Source organism: Dromaius novaehollandiae, chromosome 5 (assembly GCF_036370855.1).
Source record: "Dromaius novaehollandiae isolate bDroNov1 chromosome 5, bDroNov1.hap1, whole genome shotgun sequence".
Taxonomy (NCBI): domain Eukaryota; kingdom Metazoa; phylum Chordata; class Aves; order Casuariiformes; family Dromaiidae; genus Dromaius; species Dromaius novaehollandiae.
The window spans coordinates 22,218,524-22,243,156 of NC_088102.1; the positions used below are offsets into that span (position 1 = coordinate 22,218,524).

The window sequence follows — 24,633 nt, forward strand, 5'->3', positions numbered from 1 at the left end:
AGTGTGTGTTGGGGTTGCCCTCACCTCCTGGCTCCCCATTCCTTAGGGAGCAGCTGGCCCTCACTGTGCCCTGACTGTGCCCTAAGTACACATAGGCCCGTTTTCAGGCAAATGATTGTCCCCTACTCAGTGTTTCAGAAGATAGTGATTATTCTAAGGTTTTTGGTACAAGTTCTTTCTGATCTGTGTTTAGGACATCGATTTTGTCTTGAGTATAATAGTCTCTCTTAGGTAATGAATGATCTCACTGATAACTTAAAACACAATTGTCTAATTTTCTAAGACAGTGAGCACATGCTGTTTCTATTGATTTCAGAGGCAGATGTGGTGTTTGGCACTTCTACAAATCAACCTGCTACATGTTAAGAGCCTGGTCCAAGCCTTGGGGTAAGTTCTAATAACTGCCTTTTCTGAGTGGTAATGGCATGCAGGGTGTTCTGCGCCTTTCTGTGAGAACTAAAGCACAGTGTAATCAGACTCTTTTAGCTTGTTCCTATTTTGGGGACAAGAAATAAATGATTAAGAGGTACCTGCATTGGCTCTATGCTGTCTAGGGAAGGAACACTTTTACTTGATATGCAGGACAGACTGTTCTCTATCCTATTTGTGCCTTTATAGTGGTGAAAAGGGACAGAGTAATTATGTAGCTCTGAGGACAGGTTAACCTTTCTGACAAGTGCTATTGTGTCTGAATTTCTACTAATACTGAAAGAGCGTTTGAACCAACCACTAGTATATTGCATGCTAATGCATATAGAGCTAGCGAATGAATTTAGTAGTCCTTTGCACTTTTTCTGCGGTAGAATAGAAAGGAGATTAACCATTTATATCCACTTGACACATGTTTGAAGTGAAACATGTTATGCTAGTCCCATAAAGCTGCGACAGGCATTTGAGGAATACATATTAGGCCCAGATTAAAAGGTCACCAGCAGATCTTCCTACCAAAGACAGAAAGAAAATAAGGAAAGTGTTTTTTGAAACATTTATGTGAAGTGCATGGTTTCACAACACCAGCATGTACTATTTTTCATGTCACAAAACATACTATACATGTGGAAGAAGGAATAGCTCAGGTTTTGATAATTCACAGTGAAATATTTGTTCAGAGTGGAACTGGACTTGAGGAAATAGTCTTTTTTCTCTGGATTGCCAGCTCTCACTCAACTAGGAATGCTTACAAGACACCATCCTTTGATAGCAATATAGCAGTGTTTGTGCATTGTCCTAGTCCTCAGTGCAGATTTTTGCTAGGATTGTCTCTGTAAAAACACAAATTTTTCCTGTGACTAGGAATTTTCCTTTTAATTATTTCTGAAAAATAAGTCATGATTTCTCTTCATACAAAGCATTAATTATTTTTTCCTTGCCTAGTGCATTAACAGTGATTCACATGTCAGGGGGCCTTAATAAGAACATGTAGATGTGATGTTATGCTATTGTAGTGCTTTTCACTGAAGCATAAATAAACACAAAATCTTCTTATGGCTTACTTTTTTTGCTGTAAAATATACCTGTAAAAATGTTGGGGCAGGTTCCAGTAACTCTGCTGCCACACTGAGACACAGAAGGATATCAGTATGTTGCATATTTTATTAAAAACAGAGTAGCTTATACCACCATCTCCCCAGCTAAGCTTAACATTTTTTTAAATTGGTTATAGGTAAGGAAAAGGGGACCTTAAGCTACGTCATTAATTGACAGCCTCTATCATGTCTCCCTGGGATTTTAGGGACTTATAAATAGGGACAGCTCACAGTAGTACGAGCCTCTTTAATTCTTTTTCTCTTTTCACCCCTCCATTTACTTTGTGCATCATTCTCTCTCCCTTACTAAACTGTCATTAGTTCTGCTTATTCTTTCTTCTTTTAAAAATGGCTTTCTATTTTAGAGGCAAAGGTTGATTAAACTGATGTTAACATTTATAATGCAATGCTGTTACACAGAGTAAGATAAATTTCTTGTAAAACCTGTTGGAGAAATACATAATTAGAAGAAAAAGCTGTATGAACACTGAAATGAACAGGACATTTAACAGTTAAACAACTTCCTGAAAATTTACACTTCTGTATGTTCTTGTCTGGGTTTCAGGAAGTATTTAAGTGAACAAAGACTTGATTTGATAAGTTAACAATGTGCGTATAATGGAATGGTCTGGAAATATCTGTCACATACTGTTGTTACCAAAGTCATGTTCATTAACAGAGGCTTTTCAAGTAGTATGTATTGATTAATGACAAGATTAGACAGATCACCAGCCACTGTGACATGCCTAGTGACAGACACTTTTCTGCCCTCTGCAAAAGTACAAATTAAACAAAAATGCATAGATATAGCTAAAGTAAAGATCCACAAAGAGGAATGAAAGTCCTCCTCTTTGCATGACAATCTTCTCAACTAGAATTTAAAACTGTTAGCTGTTCAGGTGTCTTTGTAATGTGTAGCAGGAAGGAGGCACTGGGACTGAGCTTCACAACAGCCATGACTCTAAATCATGGGTGGGGGGGTGGGAGGAAGGAGAGAAGATAAGTTAAACACCTAAGCTTGTCAGTAAGAAAAACTGAAAGGCGGCTTTTGATGTTGACCTCTCCCTTCAGCTTCTAGGCTGAAGTTTTAAACTGCGGCCATTAGCTTGGGTGGATCTCCAGGTTTATTCAGTCTTTGCTGTTATAGTGGTGCCAGCAGTGTGGGACAGTGATGCCCTTTTGTATATTTAACCACTATCCCAAGCTGGTGTGGTTGAAGCTCTGAGAAATGGTAGACTCAAATTCCAAGTTCTTGCCAGTCTTGCACACATTCAGATCAGCATTGTCTCATCTCCTAGGAGAATGAAGTGTTTAGGAGAGTGGTAAATTCTCTATATCTTGCTGCTTTCAAATCAAACAGGCGTTTTTCTGAAGTCATACTTTACTTGATGTACAGTATTTTGCTCTCTGTCAGTGGTAGCTGACTGAAAATCCTTAGCCTATAACATTCAGACAATCTAATACTCACCTCTGGCCTTAAAATCTGTTACTGAGAACCTATGATTTGCAGGTCAACTGCTAATTCTCACCAGAGTGCTTAATAGATGACAATTTCACCTTCATTGTTTTGTTCTCTCACTGTGCATACTGCATTGCTATGTGCCTTAAATTATTTTCTTAGTCACGGAATTCATCATTTCACAGAACTGATAGAACTGTTGCTGAGATTTACTATTGGGCTTAGAGTCCTTTTCACATATTGATAACTTGTCTGGCATAATTGTGATGGAAGAAGATTGTTTTTTCAACCTTTGCTTTCTTTTCAGTGTTTATTGATCAGGGTTTTTTTTAACCTAGATAACAATAATCGCTACGAAGTAGTAAAGAGTGAGCATAGTTCCTTGAGCTTACTGGTTGTTAATTGTTGACCTACTAGACTACTTACTGTTTTTTGTATGTATGTATTATTAGCATGCTCTGTCTTTCCCACTTCATTATAGAGCAAGTTTACATGAATGCTGGCTGGCTGCCTAGTTTTATTGTTCTGTGTATACTGAAGTTACAGAAGGACGCATGTAGGGCCTTGCAGATGATACTGGTCTGATCATATGAGATCAGTTGCAAGATCAGGACCATATTAGAAAGCTGAGATGCTTCTGCTAGCAATGGTTTTACTATGTTGAGTAGAGATGAGTCCCAGGTTTGCTGGTAGTAAAGAGTATTTCATCCTTGTTGGGAATGACTGCAAGCACTGTAGAGACATCCACAAATACTAGCAGTATGTCCGGTGCAGGCTTGAGGTCTGATGATAGGAATGATAGTTTGGAGATAGGGCTGCAGCAGACAGTGTATTGCAGATTCTGGGAATGTTACATACTACAACACACCTTGCATATTATTTGTTTAGATTTCCGGTTTTCTGTTGGCTACTATTATGAATATGCCAGACAAAAGGGCAGGCTAGAATAAAGATGGCACCTAAGGCCTCTGTGACCTCTTTCCTTTCTCTCACCCATTATGCTTTACAACCAGAATGTAGTATACCATTTCTCTAGCAACAAAAGAAATCTTTTTTTAAAAAAACACTTTGTAGAAATTCTGTGATCTTCTCTCTGTATTTATATCTTAAAGATTTCACTTTCATGCAAAATCTCAAACTAGCTGTCCACCCACTCTGCTGGGGAGTGATATGTGTCAAATGAAGCATCTCCAAGCCCCAGAAGGAAATGCTATCTTTGTAAGCCTCTCTGCAAGACACACTCCTGATAGGATAGTCCCCTTTCACCCCCTCACTAGTCTGCACCAGTTTTCCCACCCAGTCTGCTCCTTTTCATGTTTTATTTTCTCAAGGTTTTCCCATCTTCTGTCCTTAACCTATGCACACTTTTTCCACATGTGTGACAAACATTGCCTTTTCAGGACACAGTTCTGAAAACAAAAACATTCCAGAGGCTAACGTATCTCAGAACATTGATGTCTTTGTTCGTGCAGATACCAGATGAGTTGAGAAACTCGGGGGAAGCCTTTCGTTACAGCCTTCCTGGTAATACAAGTCAAAACTCTGTGTACACAGCATGAATAAGGATACCTGCTTCCTTTGGCACTGGATGGGGCAGAAAAATCTCTGTAGCTGAGCTATTAGTCCTTACGATGTTTCAGTTGGTGACTTTCAGATTCTGTAATTTTACAATTTGGGAGAGCCATTCTGTAGTAATTACAAGGTATGGATCCTTTTGAATACTTCTTTTCAAAATGCTTGAAGCTGGTTGCAGGGACAGACTGCAAATTTGAAGTCAAAACAGAGTCCTGTGATCTGGTCTTTGTTCTCTGATGGGGTGACCTGACCTCTTTAAAAAAAGAAAAAACCAGTGGTAATAGCCCTAGAGGCTGGAGGAGATCATGGCACAGGCTTATGAAGGTAAAAGAGTTTCTAACAAGCCGTTATTTTACCTACTAGTGAAGAAGACTATGGGGAAATGAAGGCACTGAGATGAAAGTTTGAGCTAGATTTAGGCAATAGCATGAAGTTGTCCGTGAGAGCACGTGTACCTAAACAGCAACAAGATAAGAGACTGGAAGACAAGGGAGGCCTTAGGAACAGGAAGAGATAAAGCTTCTAAGAAAAGCTCTTATGTGTTATGAGTTTCTCTGAAGCTCCAAGTTTTCTGAAGAAATTGTAGTTTCCTAACAAACCTGATAAATTAAATATAATTTCACTATATATAGAGACTCTTCTTAAAGGCATTTTAGTTTGCTTTTAGTTTCAGGCTGTTGATTTTATTTGAAAGCTAATCCGAGCACTTTTTTTAATTCAGACAACTCATATGTTTTCAGGTTATTTCTTGGAGCTTTATGGAAAAAGCCTGAAATGGCTCTTGGCTTTGGTAACTGATACTTACACATTCCAGGAAATATCTGATGGCACAAGCCAAGCACAGTGCAGCTGCAGTAGAAAAAAATGTTCATAACCTTGAACATGTTGAAAAGATATATGTTGTAGTAATGGATCATGACAGTTAAAAACAAAGTCTTTTCCAGTCTCTGTCATTATTCAGTAAAATAGACACTTAGCACTACTTGAATAATGTCAAAAAATAGTTGGGTAATTTAGTTCACAAGTGACACCAGCATTTACTGAATACACTCTTTCTACATGTGATCCATCCTACTAGAGACACAGTTTGAACGCACACATCAAACAGAACATTTCCTTTTGTTTCACATGGGCTTTTCTAAATGCCTCAGGTCGCAGTTTGGAAGAAATGTTTTGACGATAACAGGACAAATGCGAAGTAGCACAAGTATCTTCATACTTTTTGATCCAAAAATGTTTGTATTGTGACAAAAGGGAATTCACTCTCCCTGCCCATTCATTCCTTGATCACATCTCTGAGACTGACAGCAAAGGCAGTGAATCCTGTGGTGCAGGTACCTAGGATGAAATCTAGGCAAAATTCACAGAACAGTTTTCCCACTGAATGTTTTCATGTAGGTTACCAGCCATTCCTAATACAATAAGAATCTGTAGACATTATCAACTTGGATCAGTGATCTGTTGGGAGAAAGAATAATCTATTCATCACATCTGTCTGTATGTCACAGACAGAATAGTATGGTTATTTGTTCATTTTATTATTTTTTATTAACTTAATGTATTTTCATATAGTTTCATCCTATTTCATACGCACATTTCTTTGATCATACACAAATGCATTGCTTTTATTGCATCTCTTTTGGACACTAGAATTTGATTCTTAGACCTTCTTTCTGAGCTTTTTGGGTAACTGTCTATAATGTTTATGCATTAAATGCCACAGGAGCTTCAACAGTTTGACAGAATGTATGAATGACATTTGATTAGATAGATTAGGTTAAGTTACTCAGGTTTCTGTCTGATCACCTATAAACACTGTTTCATTCCCTGTGTGCAGATGAGGGATAGATTTATATACTGTATACTGTCAGATCAATATGCATTAAAGGCAGTCAGTTAAAGAAAACAATGACAAAGATTTTGTTTAATCAGTTCACTAAGGACTACAAATGAAATTATGGCAGCTTGTGGTTTCAGTGTTGTAAATTAGCCACTCTGTTATTGATTATTAAGCATAAATGAAAGGATAATCTAATGTCATGAGCGGATCACTGGCAGGAGTTAAACTTCTCTCTCCAGAAGATTTTTCTGGCTTTTTTTCCTTTGAGAAATGTCCAGTAGTGATTGTTCTTTAAAAAACACTGGAGTTGCTCAGAGATAGAAGGCCTCTCTTAGGGACGTTTTCATTCGTAGTCATGTCTGTCATGTCCTGCGTAATTGTTTGTCATGCCCATGCATAATTCAAACTAAATTCTTTCTCATTTAATTGTCCTATTCACTGTCTTTCATAGGACTGTAGTTCAATTTTTTGGTTTAATATTTTTAGCTTCATTTCTCAGATGAGGTTTGTTTTTTTTACCAGTGTTTTCAAAACCAAAAAGAAATTCTTTGTGTAGTCCCGTGATTCCTCAAGGCCAGCATGAAACTAAGCATTCACTCGTATGTTAGCTGCTTTTGTAGAGGTGTGGTTGATCAGGGACAAGAAAGATCAGTTGTTGGGAAGAATGATCAGTAAAGCTCTAGAATGCCATGCAGACTAAGTGATGGAAAGGGCAAAATGAGATGGTGAAAATGTCACTTAGATGACCCTTAGATTTCCTCCTCAGATGAATTTGCATCTGAGAAGTGAATGAGATGCTGATTCCCAAAAACTTTGTAGCCATTAAGGATCCTCCTTTCTGTTTGCATTCCTTTGTAGGCTGAGAAGGAGGAGACTTGACTGTGATTCAGAGTAAATGGGTGGACCATCACAGTGCTGCTTCTGACTGACTTCTTTGCTGAACAGCTACTGTCCTGATGTAGCATATTTGTATATGGCAACTGCAAAGCTGACCCTGGTCTTTCAGTATTAAAACCACAAACCAACAAACTTAATATAAGATAGCTGTTAATTTTTTAGGCTGCTCTGTCTTTATGCATAGTTTTGTATTTTTCTTTTCTACCTTTAATCTCTTCAGAGTGTAGACTCTTCAGGATCCAGGACTATCGGACTCTGTGTTTGCACAGTTTGGCTCCAATGCCTTCTGTGCCTTTGCTTGCTGTAATTTCATTCATTATAAGCAGGGTTGGACTCATTTAGTAATTGAATAGGGTATCTCCAGAGATATCAACAGGTAGTAGTCTTTCTTCTGGGAAAGAAGTCAATAGAATTACCTTCTGACAGGTTTTCAACCAGCCTGACAGGTTTACTGCAGTGCATCCTTGGCTTTAGAGACACCACATCTTGCATCCTCCACCAGTCTAGTGTACAGATGTCTGGAAGCTGGTGTCACTGTGCTGATGCAGCCAGCTGGGGATGGGGGAGTGTCTGTGTGGTTGTGCAAACCTGGAATCTGGCTCCCACGGCTGCTGAGATTAGATCAGCTTAAACAACAAAATTAGGAAAGTAGAGTCTGTGCATGTGCGCATCAAACACCCTGTCAAAGCTGATTGGATTATTTTTAATTTTCTGACGTAGCAACCCTAGAAGTGCTAGGGAAAATTATATTCCTGTGAAAGTACATTCTTTTCTATTACACCTACCGTGGAGTCCAATGTCCTCTAAGATTTGCCATATTTAGCTAACTAATATGCTTATTGAACTTTAATTTTACATTGACTGTTTGAATGAGAAATTAAAGATGTTGATATGTTTTCTTACTTTAGCTGTACTAATGAATACATTTTGACAGTAAGGATGATTGATTTTAAACCTTGTCTGTGCCATTAACCTGTGATCTCACATAGCATTTATCCCAAACCTAGAAAATCAGGCTTCTTCAGGACTTCATTTTAGAATGGGAAGATAAAAACCCGTGTCTTATAAAAAAATGTTGTTGGTGAGTTAACAAATATTTCAGATCCTGAGCCAAAACTCCAGCTGGAAGCATCTGAGAACTAACTTCTATAATTTCTAAAAATTTTGTGGCGTTTTTTTGGCAAGAACAGAAGTGATAATAGAATTGAGAGATCCATAGCCAGATTGCTCCTGGAGGAGGGGAGAAATGATTTGGTGTTTATTTTGTTGCTGCTCTTGTGAATCTGCTGACATCTCTGAAATCCCAGGGGGTTGTTTTGAATTTTAGAGGGCTACAATTAAGATTAAAATCTGGTTCATCATCACAGCGTAGTCCTAAATGCAGTCTTTGGGCCAGAAAAGGCCTAAGGGATGTTTCATCCAAATTGTGTCTTTACGCCAGGGGAGGCAGAGAATAACTGGCTGAGCAATGAACACTTCTGTAACAACTAACACTGTTTCTTACTCCTGAAAGTGGCTTGGCATAAAGACAGGTGGAAATTGCTATCATCATGATACTTCAGCTGATGAAAAGAATGCACAGTTCGATGGGTCTCTAAGATGATATTCGTCTCCCGTGGTGACCAAGATTGGGTCCTGACTGAGAACCTAGAACCCAGATTAGAGTTTGCTTTGTTCATTTTTGCTGGAAAAGCCATGTCATTACCATGCCCTCTTTCTTTAATACTTTGTTACTTTTTCTTCAGTCAATAAGTCAAGTCAAGCAATTCTCACTTGTCAGTTTCAGGAGAACTGATAGATTTAATTTTAGAACTCATAAGAAAAATACCAGTTGTCCATTTTTTCTCTGGAAAATACTGATTTTTCACTGAAAACAGAGCTTTCTCTGAGAATGCCTGATACATTTTTTAAATAAAGTTTTTAGAGATAAGAGTAATCTAGGTGGGAATAATCAATTTATAAATACAGGATCTGAAAACATTTGGGCATGTGCAAGATGTGTGGGAAAAAATCTAGGTAATTAATATGTATCACAGACTAAGTCAACAACATGCATGCTATTGCTAGAAAAAGCAACCACCACATCCAGGTATATGAACAAAACTATAGTTTGGAAGGAACAATGCTATCATTTGGAAGGATAAGGTGTAAGGATTAGGCTTTCAGATACAACTATGTTTGAGCTCATTGCTTGAGCAATCTGGCCGAATTGAAGATAGTAGAGGAGAGCTAAGAGAATAGTTTAGGAGATGATCAACAAAATGTGAACAAAACAGGAGTGTTATACACTACAGAAAATCAAAACAAATATGCTAACTTTTTTTTTTAAAACAAAAAGTTGCTGAGAAGGAGGGTGCAATCTTTTGTTTGCTAAACATAGTAGATAAAGCAGTAAGTAATGGCTTAAACTGCTGCAAAAAAATTCCCCATTGAATTTTTTCCCAAAAATTCCTCTTTCAGCCTTACTTGTCTGTGATCATATAGCAGTATAAATATTACAAACTATATCAAATGCAGTTACAAATGGAATCTTCATTCAGATTAATTGTGAGAAATTGAGGGAATCTCAACCAAAAAAAAACCCCAGCACAGCACTACTGAAACAGCAGCATGAGAATATCCTGGGGAATTGAAACTATGTGGTCAGGAAGCTTTGAAAGGTAATGTTTTGAGTAGGGAGGTGAATATATTTGTGGGAGAAAGCAGGGGATTCAAAACAGAAATAGATTCAGAGAAGCAAAAAGGCAGGACTGTCCTGTGTACTGATAGGAAGAGGGTTTTTGAGTTAGGTTGCAGCTCAATGGAATTTGGAGCCATGATGAAGGTCCCAATACTTTGTTTTATTCCGTTCTCATAAAAAAGACCCCTTTCATTTAAGAAGAGAAATCAATAATAAAAGTCTAGTTCTTTTGACATGATCCTGTTTAATTATATATAATCTATATCTTGCACATTTTTGGTATTTTATAAAGTATTCTGGTCAATAAGGGAGTATAATTTAATTATTAAAATGGTTAAAATAGAAATGATTTTAGTTCTGATTAGGGGTTAGAAAAATAATTCCTGTTGAAGAGCTCTTCTGGGTATTTGTTTTCATTTATTGTATTTTTATTTTATTGACATACTGTAAGTAACTAATGATGTCACAGAACTACTGAGTGTGCTAGGTATTTTTATGTACCAGCTGTAGGTGTAGGAATGACGATATCTGGATCAGAAAGTCTTTCTGGAGAGCCTTACTTCCTGTAAATATCATGGACTTGCAGCACTTGATATGAATTTTAGCTCACTTCAAGACACTCAAGAGAGAAAGATATTTCTTTCAAATAAGAGGCAAAAACAGAAAATGCAGATCATAACTAAAAATCTGCCAAAGAAACATGCCTAATCTCTTGTATTCAAGGACAGGTGTGATTCACATCTCAGCTAAGACTTCAGATCTCTCCAAAGATTAAATTCAGAATTTTTATTTTTGCTTTAGAGAAATGCTGGTAATCAAATTGATCCTAGATATGTTTTGCTCTTCCTTGGCTTCTACTTCTATTTCAGGATTATATATAAAGCATAACATAGATAGTTTACTGTACAAATTAGATATGTTATACCACGTGCTTTGAGAATAACATTCATATATGCCCTCATAAACATTAGCAATCAAATCTCATGCTTCAGGGCATTGCTTGATTACTTTATCAGAAAGAAAGCCTTTGTGCCTTAGTTTCCTGAAAAGCATTGTATAAATATGATTTTTTGTTTCATCTTTCTGTGATGGATGCTTCATTTAGTAGAATAATGGATTAGAAAGTCTGCATTTGTAAACAGATGAACTTTATTCAATATAAATGGAAAAGAAAATATGACCATCAGCAAATAACTGCCAGGTCACTGGCAATCTTAGACACAGACAGACAAAGCTATCAAAATTGTTTGGGGTATTCCTAAAGAGATCAAAGGAATCAGTCAAACTAAAGTTAGGGAAAGGTCTGATAGTGTTATTTCCAGTCAAAGCTAGTACTAATACTCTGTAGTACTCATTTCACAGGGGATCTAACCACACTAACATAGTCCAACCCAAAAAGCAACCAAAAGTCCGTAGGAAATATGTAAATACCACATTAACAGCAAAATGTTTCCTACGTGGAGTTTATAACTGAGAGCAGAATGTTGGCCTAGCGGATATAGGCTGAGGAGTTGTATGTGGGAAAATCACAAATGGTTAAGTTATCACTCTGCAGAATATCCCATTTGTCAGTGAAAGCATGTCACACATGTTTAGAATTATAACAACCTTTTTATGATGACTATAAAATGATTTTGGTTATGATGCCAAATTAATATTTCATGTAATATTAATAACTTCTCTTTGTGTAAAATTAGCACTAAACTAGCAAGTCTGCAAAAGACCCCATAATACTGAATTATTATTATTAGGACTTTTTATAACCATTCACTTCACATTGCATTTTTTTGTAGCACACGTTAGGAATGATCATGACCTATCTCTTTGCCTGAGTTGCCAGAATGAGTTCCATAAATTTTTTGAGGGATATAAGAATTGCCTTAGTGGGACTATCAATCCTAGAACTATGTCTTCTGCTATGGATAATGGTGGAAATTGGAAGCTTAATGTGCTCATTCCCACTCCTGCTTTCACAATCCACCTGACTCCAATAACTTTATTAGGACGAGAAATTTCCTCCTGACCCCTCTTCGCGCTGTGGAGCACACTTATTGACAAGCCTTATAGTTTTGTCCTTGCAGGTATCTGTAGAAGCATTTTTTAATATCAGTAAATATATAACCCTTTTCAAGAATGCACTTGAAAATACACCTCAGTAGTACTGTGTGACAGTGAATTCCACAGGTTAATTATGTATTGTACTTATTATGCTGTCTGTGGTTGAGACTTATTTATTTTTTTACTGGTTTAAATTTGTTCACAAATGGCTTTGTGTGAAGCAAATACATTTTGTGGTATATCACCAATGAGGAAAAGTAAAATAGAAATAATTACAAACAAATGCAGCACCAGTTATTCTTCAAATATTCTGCCATATAAAGATCTCAGGACCGAGTGAAGGTGGGGGAAGAGATTTTTTTAAGGTTGGACAAAGGTTCTGGTACTTAGGACTCTGTCTTACTGAATATTGGATAGAGAAATTCCTGTCTCACAGTCATGTGAGAAATCATATAATATAGAAGTTTTTCTCTAGATTCTGGTAGTCTCCTCTCTCATTTGAAAAAAAAAAATCTCTGGCATAGGTTCTTATCCAGAGCAGCTCTGCTGGCCGTATGTCATTCTGACACTGCAGGTTGGTGTCTCTGGTAAGTGGATTCTTCCAGCTGGTTAATTCCCACCCACTGGTAGGACTTTGTCATTGGTTGTCACTCTTGATGTCAATTGTCAAATTTTATTCTGGAGCAAGTCAAAACCTTGCTGGTGGTCCAGTGAGTTGGGACTTCTTCCTCAAGAATGTGGTTGTATTTAATTGTGCAAATCTAAATTTTACATTTTGATGCCTCCTGAAGGACTAGTTTGACTGGGTTCTTGTTTCAGTGCCCAGGAAATTCTTGCTCCATCTTTGTGGACTTGCCAAATGAGTCACTCACCTGGTACAGGTAAATAGTCTTCTTCTCTCCATCCTCTCAGGATCTCATGTTGTCATGTTACATGCATGTGGGTAAGTCATTTACCACTAGTGATGCAATGAGGGTGCAAATCAGAGAAGAAATCTGCTTGTTGTTATGTGCCTTGCATGTGTAGTAGAAGGATTTGGATGATTGGTTTCCTGATTGCTGGCAAAGCATCCCCTCTATCCAGAAAAATGTAATTTCAATGAGTTGGGTTCTGCTCAAGTCTTCGCCACTGTTAGGAAAACTAGATTTTCTTTGGTTCTACCCTTTCTTGCCTCGTTATATGGCTTCAAATCAAGGGCTAGCAAAGGGCTATGCTACTCTCCATCCACTTGGCCCTAAAAAAGTGACTGAAGTGCGAATGGAATAAGTTGTTGAAATTATTTTACTCCTTTTGTTGTTAAATCAACGGAATATTTTTGGAAATGGACGTGAAGACAGGGAGGAGAGAATTACCGTGGATGGTATGGACAAAATGTATGACAAAACTAAATAATTCAGGCCCTAAATTTGGAAACTTTGGTTTATCTTGATAACTGTTCAGTGGAAGCTCCATTCTGGCTTTACAGAATTGGTCATTCATCCCTAAAATCTTCTGAATAGAGGAATTTTTTTTAGCTTTAGTACTCTTGCAATCTCTTCAAAAGACTGATTTTAATATCTGCAGGTCTTGCTGAGATTTTTCTCTTTAGCTTGCTGTAAGAAATTCACTCCTACGGCTAATATTTTAAAGTATCAGGAGAGATTCATAGATTTTAAGGCTAACAGCTACCTACCAGTCAAGGAAATATGATCAACAGTGATCCCAGTAATTAATATTTGATTAGAATTTATCTTGCAGAATAGTTAGCCTCCAGCCAAAATTATAGTAAGTAAGTAAAACTGTATTTTATTTTTATTTTTAATGAGTATCTCTAACTTTCGGCCAGTAACTTCTGCCTTCCTCTGAATATAGTCTTTTAATCTTTTCTTTTTGTGAAAGGCTTTATACACAGTAATCAAGACACCTCTTTTTTTTTGGTAAGCAAAGCAGATGAATCTCTCTGTACTTCCTCTCAGGCATTTTCTCCAGCCCTTGAATCATTTTCTAGTCTCTTCTATGCATTTTCTTCAGAATTCTTTATAAACTGTAGATCTGGTTGCAGTATTCTAGTATCAATCTTACCAGTTCCTTATTCAGGAAAAAAGGAAGATTTTTCTTCCTTCTTCCTTACCACTCCTCTACCTGTCCTTTCCAGGAGTCCATTAGCGCTTTTTCCTGCAGCATTATGCTGATTTTTAAGTAGCTTGTACACATCCTTTACATGCCTAGACAGCTAGGTGAAAAGCAGAAGAAATGTGCTGTAATGAATCCAGTCATGTACAGTGCTTGAGCAGATTGGGACCCAGATACCCACTGGATTAGGGCCCAATACCACTGGGTATTTCTTGAATGCTCTTGTAACACAAATAACGCTTTGTAAGTCTTAGTTGGCTCCTGAATCTGCAGTCTTGCAAAAAAACTAACACATTTTTGACTGATTATTTCCCATTTGGATAGTCCTTTCTGTATTTTTAAATGATTTTTATAGATGTAAAATCATAATTTCTCTGGCTTTATCTTTCTCTAAACAACAGCCATTTTGCCTTTGTTTTCAGTCCCAGTTTAGTATTATGTATTGAAGTTATGGCCCACTTTTCTTGAATCTTTTTCTTATTAATCTTTTTGACATGAAAGGGAGAAAATTCAACATTGCAGTTATGCTCATGACTATTAAACAATTGATAAGCACAAACTATATTACAGACATTTCCGTGGAGCTGAAGGTATTTCAGCAGGCATGTACAAGTGTTTAAGATTCAGGTGTCTGTCTGTATCCTTCAAAGACATTAAAAGAAGCAGACTGACTAACCAGTAGGTGTAGCTTAGTCACAAAATCCTACATGTAGTAATCATAACCCTAGACTATTATTCCCCTGTCTATTTTCATTATTGCTACAAACTCCCCTGCACAGTAGGATTTAAAGGCTAACTATATCTGGTACAGAGTTTCCAAAAGAAATTTTATATGCTTTTCACTGAAGTATACTGAAGAGTCAAAGTTAAGAGGTGGTGATACTGTGATGTTTTTAAAATACATAATATAAAATAATCCAGAAAGGTACCTTATTTTTTGCATCTGGAGCTCACTACCTCAGTTAGGATTAAGCATTTTATTTGACCTCCCTCCCTTCCCCTGAACAAATTCCTAGAGATTTTACAGCAGGATGGTCTAGGTGAAATTTCTATTTCCTGGTGGAATTAGTGTGAAAAATTTTACTTTGTCTTTTTAGCAGAGTCATGTCTTAAAGGTAATTAGAATGTTTTTATATTATATGTTAGAATATTTTTGAGTTGTCCATTTTATTTTTGTACAATTAGCAAAAGTGTTGCTGTGCTCATAAAGAACACAACTGGCATACATAGATGTTCAGTCCCAGACAAGGAGTCGTGTGCCCCAGAACATATCTGATTTTCCCAGCTAAGCTGTAATAATGAAGGATATAACATAAAGACTCTTACATAATTTTATGGACTCCCTAATACTAATAGCTCTGTAGAGGTATATGACAAAATGTAGCACTGAAAAGCAGTAGAGGATTTTACAGGAAATTCGAGAGTAATCATATTTTACATTTATATTACACCTCTAGCTGACAGATTCAAAATGGCTGAAACTAATACGGTTGTACAAGCTTCTGTGAGTCTTGAGATTACAACTCATTTTGCAGGTGGGGGTAAATCAAATACGAAAGTTTTAGTTATGTGATTCTGGAAATTATTGAGTTTACTGAATTCCCTTTGAATCACGTCTGAAGTAGGCCTCGTCAGGATGTTGGTGTGCATGCTCAATGTTGTTACAAATTGTTCAGGCTTATGGAAAAAGGTCTGTGCCACAGCTGAGGGTAAATAAAGAGTCAGTCTTGAAGAGGAACCAAAACCACTATCATTCTCCCCACAGATATATGTTCCTGAACTTTATTTCATTAATTCATTGGATATTTTATTTTGTTGTCTATATTATAGAGAGATCTAATGGCAGACTTGGCAGGTGAGCTAACACAAGGGATCAGATAGTGCAAATTTGAAAAAAAAGTAATTTTAAGATAACATTAAATAGAAGCAGTCCAATAGGCTTTAGACATAACTGGCAAAACCAGAATCAAATAGGCCTTGGCTCTCAAAAGATATGAAATAGCCTAAAACTGTTATGATATTAGACTAGATCCACAGCCCTAGTTAGCACATGCTAGATTGGATTTAAGTACAGAGAAGGCTGAGAAGCACAAATAAATCCCCATAACGATGCCAGTTTTGAGACAATTTTATGTATGTCCCAGTTCAATAGATATTAGACATTATTAACAGATGTAGCAACGTGAACTACAAATACCTTGAAGACATTTAAAGCTCTGACTTTAAAAAGAAGCCAAATGTAATTTAGCCAAGAAAATACAATGTTGAGTTGCTAGTCACCCACTTACATAATGATGTGCAGCTCTTGAAGCTTGGGGAGTTCCCAGTTGGGAACAGAAGACTAATAATAGGCTACAGAATGGGATTTTTGATAGGATGTGGGATACTTTGCTTGCAGACTGCCTGATGAAGTCCAGCCTGTGTCCTTTATAACGGACTATCCTATCTTGCAGTAGCTGTTAAATGCTACTGTGTAGGAAATTAATTGCTGCCTTTCACTTCAGTTCCCAGTGAATGGACAAGTGTTATTGTCACAACTAGTGATTTTTTTTTAAAACCAGCAATTTAGGAAAGTAAGAATGAATGGAGCCCCCAGGCTCATTAAGCCCAATCCCATACTTTTGTAGACCTTCTGTATCTTAATATTGATTTCATAATCAATCAAATTCCATATTAAAACTACTTTTTTGTTCTCCATTAAAGATAAGATGTTCCAAAAGAGAAAACTGAGCAACGCAAATCAGATGAGGATGGTTTTTGACTGTTAGAAATCTTCTAGTCACACTTTAAAAGCATTTGTGGTGTTTATACCAATTTCTTTACCAGCATAATATTTTTTCCTTGTTACTTAACTCCTTTGGTGGATTTACTATGGCATAAGAAAAATTTCCCTGAGCCCTTTGTTTTGATGGACTAGGAGAGTTAAGCTCTTTCAGTTTTCTTTTTTGAGGTAGATTTTTCATTCTCCTTATCATCTCAGTAGATATTTTTAGTATACATTTTATTTGAATGAGACTTTTGAATACTGGTGGTCAGAAAACATATCTTGTATTCTAGGCAAGATCTTATGGTGCTTTTTATTTCTTTATTGAAAACACATTGCTTGATACCTACCTTTTTAAGGTTTCATTCATCCAGGTTTTTCTCTACAGTCATTTCAATTCTATGAGTTTTCAGTTTAGTACAGACATACTTGATTCAGCCCCTAAATAAAAGACTTACTGCATGACCCTGTGTTTCATTCTGGTGAAACTCATCAAATTAGGTTTTATTGCTGCAATTCCAAAGGCTATCCAGTCCTTCTGATTGCCATTCTGATCCTTTTTTAGCTAAAATATTTACCTACTACTGACTATTGGGAGTATATGCTTTTGCATGTTAGGCTTGCATATCCTCTCTTTGGTATTCCTAGTGTATTACAACTAATGCAGAGCCATCACTGACTGGTAACCCTGGGAAATATCATGACTGAAATCAGGTGCTGAGGCAAACTATTTCTACTCAACTCTACTTTTGATGAGGCATATCTGAGATAGGCGGGTAGTGGTGAAAAGATTATTTAGTCATTGTCTGAGTCATGATGTTTGTTTTTTATCACACATAAAGCAATGCCCAAGGATATCAAACTGCTTTTCACTAGAGCTGCGTTTATTCCAAATTATAAAAATTGAAGGAGGGAAGACAAGGAAAACAGAAGCAGTTAACTATGTCTTGATAGTGGAATGGTAAAATGTTTGAGCTCTTAAAACTTTTAAGAAAGAAGCTCTTAGGATTTAAAACTTTCTAACAGCTGAAGTTGGTTATTAGTGATCCTTCTTTCTTACGAGTAATCCTGTGGGTGACTTCATTATAAACTTATCCATAATTGCTATACAAGGCTATGTCAGTGTCATAATCTATTTGTGTAGAATGAATATAGGTATTAGTATATATTGAAGCATACATTTGCCTCTACAAGTGAATTTATGTGCACATATAGTATATAGTTGTCTTTCACTGCACATGTTCCCAACTGTTCGATCTCTCAATTTTTTTTATCTTTCATTTATGGTTTTAGATTATATCTTAGGTAATACACTATACATGTAGGTGTGCCTTTCTGTTGACCTGCAACACAACTCTTATAAAAAACGTACTCTAATTTGACTGAGTTTCACAGTATATTTTGACTGATGAGCCAGAAGAATACAAAACCAATTTGGCACATAATAAAATAGTTAATAATGAATTTTAGATGTAAATATAAATAGGAATAATTTGTTACAGTATTTCTTTTGCTGGATGTAATTAAGAGGGAGTTTTAGCCCTAAGCTCTTTAACATTTCTCTCAGTGAATTAGAAAATAGACATTAGTGCCAGCTGGTAAAGAGAACAACAAAACTTATGGAGTGATAAATAATGAAGGGGTTATAATAAAGAAAATAGGCCAATGATACAGGCTTGATCTACTGGTAACCTGGATATAAGGAAACATTGCAAAGTTGTGAAATACACAATCATCCTTCTGGGAACAACGTACATAGGTGATATTTTCAGTATGGAAGGCTCTTTTGAGGGAAAAAATGAATTTCAAGTCTGCAGAGAATGGAAAATATCTGTATTATGTCATACTTTCATATAGCCTGCAGGGTATCTGTGTGATATCATCCTCCCTGACTGCCTAGAGGTAGTTCAAAAGAAGTTATTAGAAAAACCTGACAAGAAAGGTAGGACAGTGGCCTTGTAGAACAGAAGGTAGAAGCTTCATCTGCTGAAACTTGATAGTCAGGATTATAAATGTGAGGGGATATTTCTTGCTCTCTACCTCGCTGACTGAGCTATTTTGCCAAAACTTACAGGACAGATCAAAAGACAGTGATCTGTTAAGATCCGGCTTGGAGGCAGAAGATGAAAGTTGTTGATTCCTGCAAGCTGACAAGGGCTAACAAACTATGCAGTGAGCCTGCTATAGCTTGGTCATTAAGAGAGCTGTAAATACCAAAGCTAAGTCAAGCTGACTTAATCTTGAAAGTAATGCTAATATATAAAGAAAATTTTTCTTGTGGGACTCATTTTAAATATACCTCTCTGAATACTGTAAATTGTAGCAGAAACAAAAGAATAAACAAAAAATAATGCATTGCTTAGTTCATGAGCATTATTATGTCCTATGTTTTAGAAAGCTATTACGCTCAAAAGAAAGAACACGTGCAACAGTCTGTCCTGACTGGAGAAGGAAGTGCCTCTTGGCATCTGGAAACTCAGCTGGGAAGTTACTTAACCATGAGCTCTCATCCCCCTGAAACAGGGGGAATAGACTGGTCATTTAAAGACTGTGGAAAAGCAAGCTAGAAAGGGACACCTAGCCAGAGACTGTAAAGGAGATCCTTGTAACCAATCCGTTGGACATATGCCTATGGCCAAAAATGCAGATTAATTTATGGACATTCAAAGTCTTAAGCTAGAGAAAAATTCAGTCTGTTCTTGAAAAAATATGTAAGAAAAATATGTAGCTTGCTAATCATAGTAAACAAGGAGTCAAGACTCATATTTTATTCTTTTTTCTTAAATCTCTATGGTCACTCTTTCCAAAATAAAAGCTTCAATTTAGATTCCAAAATTCTCTCTCACTGACAAGCCAGGCACTCAATATTTTTTAAAAATAATTCACTTAGCTGTTGTCTAAATGTGAGTTTTGTACTTTAATCTCAGATTCCTCTTTTAAGAAACTTTAGTACTGACTGGGCCTTTTTCAGCACTCGTGATGTAGTCATTTACACTTGTGATAAGCAGCACTAAATTTTTTATTTGTTTGTTTTATATCCATACCACAATCATCATTTGTATGGGTGATTATTTAAGATTCAAGACAAGGAAGAACTGGGACACACTTGAGCCTTTTTGTTCTGCTCATCTGAATAAGTTTTTTCTCTCAAAGATCTACAGAAATATTCAAGAATTTCTAAGTTTTCAATCAGAACAGAAGTTCTGTAGGCTGAGTGGGGGCAGAAGCTACCAAGGAATGTTTCATATCAGATTTACACCCAAGAGAGTGGGAATGAGTAATTGTTAGGTGAGAAGTTGCTGTAACTTTGTGTTAGCAGTTCTGAGTTCAGCTACATGATATTATCTAGGACTCGATGGAGAGCTGTCTAGGTGACTCAGAAAATTAGTAATGTCTTATACAATCATTTCTAGGTCAACAGTTTGAATATATTGAACTTTATTGTTTCACATCATCACTAGCTGATGGCTCTTCTGTGGTTTCTGTGAATTAGTTGGTAATCTGTGTTTGTTTTAGTTGATGGATCAGTTAAAATCACTGACAGAACAGGCCCTATTAGACCTAGTTGCTGATTAATGCAACAGAAACCAAGACCTAAATGGGCATGGTTGGTGTAACTGCTCTACCAGCCCTAGTAGTAGTTCTTTCAGAGCACAACTGAGGTGTGCAGTACAAGATGTAGAAGGTAGAACTGGGGGGTTTAAATCCAACTGGAACCATTGAACCATATTATCTGGCATTTTTCTGTAAGATAGTTCTAAAATTCATCAAATTACCCCCGAACTGCGCTCAGGAACTTCTTATTAATGAAGACCGGAATGACATTCAGGACCAAAGTCACTGTTTTAAGATGCCTGCTACTTTCAGTTGCCTAATGGAAGAGTGAAGGCCTTTTATTTTGAGCATGTTAATGTAATGCTTGAAGCTGGGTGACATGAATCCAGGCCTCAGTCTAAATCTGAAGAATCATGTCATTTGCTTCCTTTGGCTGCTTTTCTCCATATGAAATTTCTTTCAGCTTTTATTCCCTTCCTGTCTAAGACTTGTGTGCTTTATTTTGAATTAGATTTTGCCTGGATTCAGTTTCCAGTCATTGATTATGGTTGCTTTTTCTGGGAGATTGGAAAGGTCTTTGTTACCAAGTATTTCCTTCCTGAGAAAGATGCTACATACCACAGATAAGTTAGATGAACAAGTGCAGATGTTAGTGTTTAGTCAAGGAATAATATTGTGCTTGAAATAGAACTAACCAATAACTTTGACTTTTAAATACTGAACATTGCCTTAATGCTTTGAAATTATTTACTAAATTTAGAGAAACATGTAAGTGAGAGTTACTGATGGATAGATTATTAATAACAAATCACTGACACATATGTTTTTCTATTCCAATCTCCATTTCTGTTGCTGTGTCTGAAAATAGTTGGCCACATGTTAGTGTTACCATGTGAGAATTAGATGTTTCAGATCATTTTAATGTGAGTTTTACTAGATGCTGGGAAAATGAGTTCATTTTACAGGTTCTTGTTTTTGAAGTGTTAGCTATTACCATAATAAAAAGTCATGGTGTTGGATATAAAAAATCAGCTCAAAACAGTGATATGGCCAGACTTTTGTCCAGAATATCAATAAAGCATCTTTCTGATTAATTGCAAAAAATGACATAGCTTTTATTTTAAAACAATATTTTCACTTGTGCATGTTGCTTTGCCATAAGCTGAGAAGCGGTAGAAGCAAGCAACAGCAAGGCAGGCATTTCTGATTTGAATAGACAGAAGTTCTGGAGAGCGTTTTCTGAGGTGCGTAGTTCAATTTTTCAGATTCAGTATCTTTTATTTGCTCAGGGGAAAAAAAAAATCTAGTGGCTCTAGGCATCTGTCTGCTTCAAACATCTGGACCTCCTGAGGACCACCCACTTCTACTTACATGTTATATCTCAACTGGAACCAGTCATTTTAGTAAAGGTGTTCCTGGTCTGATTTACATTTTGAACTCCTGTAAAAAGGACCTGAGTTAAACAAATCAGACAAGGCCATTCTCTACATTTAGATTTCCATGCATGTTCCACCCCAAAAGTGGCATCAGTCCAGTGTCCTCTGAAGACAAAGGTGATTCTTTTGCATTGTAATGACACAGATGTTAAATCTGTTTGGCATTAACAAGTGCAGGAAATTCTGTGTTTCACTTCCTACTTTCTCCATGTATTTTCTATTTCAGTGACTCTTCTTTATCAGTGATAAACTGATGTTTGGATGATTTTAGAAGCAAAAGCTGATTTTGAACCTGTACAAGTCTGCACGTGCATGTGTGTAGTCACTGTCTATATGTGTGTCTATACATGTGCATTTTAATTCTGATAAAAAATTAATCTTTCATTAGATTCCTTGGGATTGAAATAATTTGGTTTAAGGGATAGATATCACATGGGAAATAACCTTGATCTGAAGAAATGGTGGTAGAAGTGATAGGATAATCTCATTCTCAGTTTTTGGGGTAACACTGGTTTCTCTGATACAGACACCTGGCCTAAAGGAACTGCTTAAAGACCTTCACTTTGCTTGGCAAGAACCACCAGCAACCAATAAAATTAGAATCTAGACCTAGGTACTAGGATGAGAATCTAGTTTAGGTACTAGAAAAAGCTGGCACGAGACCAGCATATCTCTTGTTTTTCACTCTTATCGTGAAATATTAATGGGTTTATAAGCACCTGGTACTGGAATTAATTTGATTTGTAAATAAGTCCTTCTTCTGTCAGTGTCAATACTTTAGTTACATTTTGGTGCTGATCACATGAATCAGGAGGATGTAGTTTTGCTCACTTGTAAAGCAAAGTGAACATAGTGCACCATGGCCTTTCGGCAATAATATACTATAAGTACACCAGAATTTAGGAAATTATTTAAGTAAAAACACACTGACATTGATTCCTCAGTTTTAGCACATGTTTAAAGTTGAATAGAAGCATAAAAGCTTTCCTAAATAAGGATATTTTTCCTAATTGGAGGTTTAATGAAGATGATACGATCTTTAATGAATGGTGTGATTTTTTTTTCAAATGTATTATTCAAAACACTTTATTTCTCATTATTCAGCAAACTCTATTGGAAGTCTGGTGGATAGATTTTAACACTTCCCTTCACAAACTATTTCACAGTCCAGTAGAAGAGACTTTGGCATACTTCTTCTCTCTCAGTTGTATCCCATTACTATTAGTTTTCTAGACCTTAATGTGGTAAGTAGGGTAGACTGTAAATTCTTACACATGGGCTTAACAGCTGTAATAGTTCTGTTGCAGGATCTGGGCCCTTAGTCTAATAGTTTACAGATATATGGAAGTTGTGGAGAATGTCATATGTCAGATTTTCTTACGACATCTCTTTAGCCAGTGCATATGCATGGATGTTCCCTGTGAAGAAGATCCCTGATAGTACAAACATAATAGATCACAGTATATGGAGAGATGCTTTTTTATCACTACCACTGTTGCATATTTAAAATGATACTAAGTGGTGATAATTTCTTGCTCACAATTTTGCCTCATCAGAAGATGTGTCTTTCGTTAGACCAACTGTTAGAATTGGAAACATTTGACAAGTTTGGGGGTACATGAACTTAGTTGGATCTAATTAATCTTAAACCATTAGTATAGCAACAGGTTCCCTGCTGACTAAAATTTCAGAGCCATGCTGCCCAGGAGAATTCCCTGCATCACTCTCAGTGGCTGCTGTGAACCCCACATACCTGGAAAATGTGACTGTTATCCCTCCATGTAAAAGGTAGTGCTTAGGATGTGGTAGATCCTATGTATCTATCCCTCTGGAATAAGCCTGAAAGATTTCAAATGTGAAAGGTGTCTTACTTTCACCTGAATGTTTTGCACACATATGCTGAGGTATATTCACAGCAGTCAAAATCCTCAGACCTAATTTGCACTCAGTTTGAAAACAGCAAACAAATTATCAGACAGGAAGCTCTACCAAGCTGTCATGAGACTGTGTTGCTTGCATGTCTTCATTTAGAGAGATCTTTTGCCTAGAGGCAACAAAATAGTTTTCACACAACTATTAGACAGTGAAGTTTAAATAATCATCTTTACCATTTTTTACATATCATTTAGCTTCTCTGCATGCAGTGCTGAGATCCTTGTTGGGGAAGGAAGATCCTCAAATGTACTGCACTTCTGGAGTGATACAGTCAGTGCAGTAGGTAACTGTCAAGTGCTACATTTACACTGCTGAAATATATGCATAGGGTGCCCTTTTATTAGTTTTCTTTTTCATTTTTCTGAAGGCAGCAAAATGATTTCAGCTTGTAAAAAAAAAACAAACCAAGCCTATCTGTTTTGCAAAGCTAAATTGGACTTGCCATTTTGACTTTATGAATCATTTGGCCTTTTTGAGGCTTAGCCTGCTTTGGTTTGTAGCACTGGCACACTTTTCACAAAATTTCCCATTTTATATTAGTGGGGCAGGTGCAACCTCTTCATTCTCCAGAGAAAAGAATGATTTTTCCAGTGCTTAGTCCTCACAGAGTCCAGACTTTAATGTCCCTTTACTGAAAAATTTATGAGATTCAGTTGAATTTTAATTATTTTTTTTTCTTTGTAAACTTCTTAAAGTCACTTCAGGTTAAGGAGAAGGGAAGAAGGAGCCTGTCCTTCAGAAAAGGAGACTGGCTCTTCAGATCAGAGGCAGATCTTACCAAGGGCATACTCCCTTT

At 36.7% G+C, this 24,633-nt stretch overlaps 1 long non-coding RNA gene across 1 annotated transcript in view; it reads left to right on the forward strand.

Annotated features, from left to right (window-relative positions):
• The first annotated feature begins 325 nt into the window (after positions 1 to 325).
• Positions 326 to 24,633, forward strand: part of LOC135328463 (uncharacterized) — a 57,097-nt gene continuing 32,789 nt past the window's right edge. The window contains exon 1 of the long non-coding RNA XR_010389351.1: positions 326 to 387. This is a non-coding gene — a long non-coding RNA (uncharacterized LOC135328463). The remainder of the gene's footprint in view (positions 388 to 24,633) is intronic.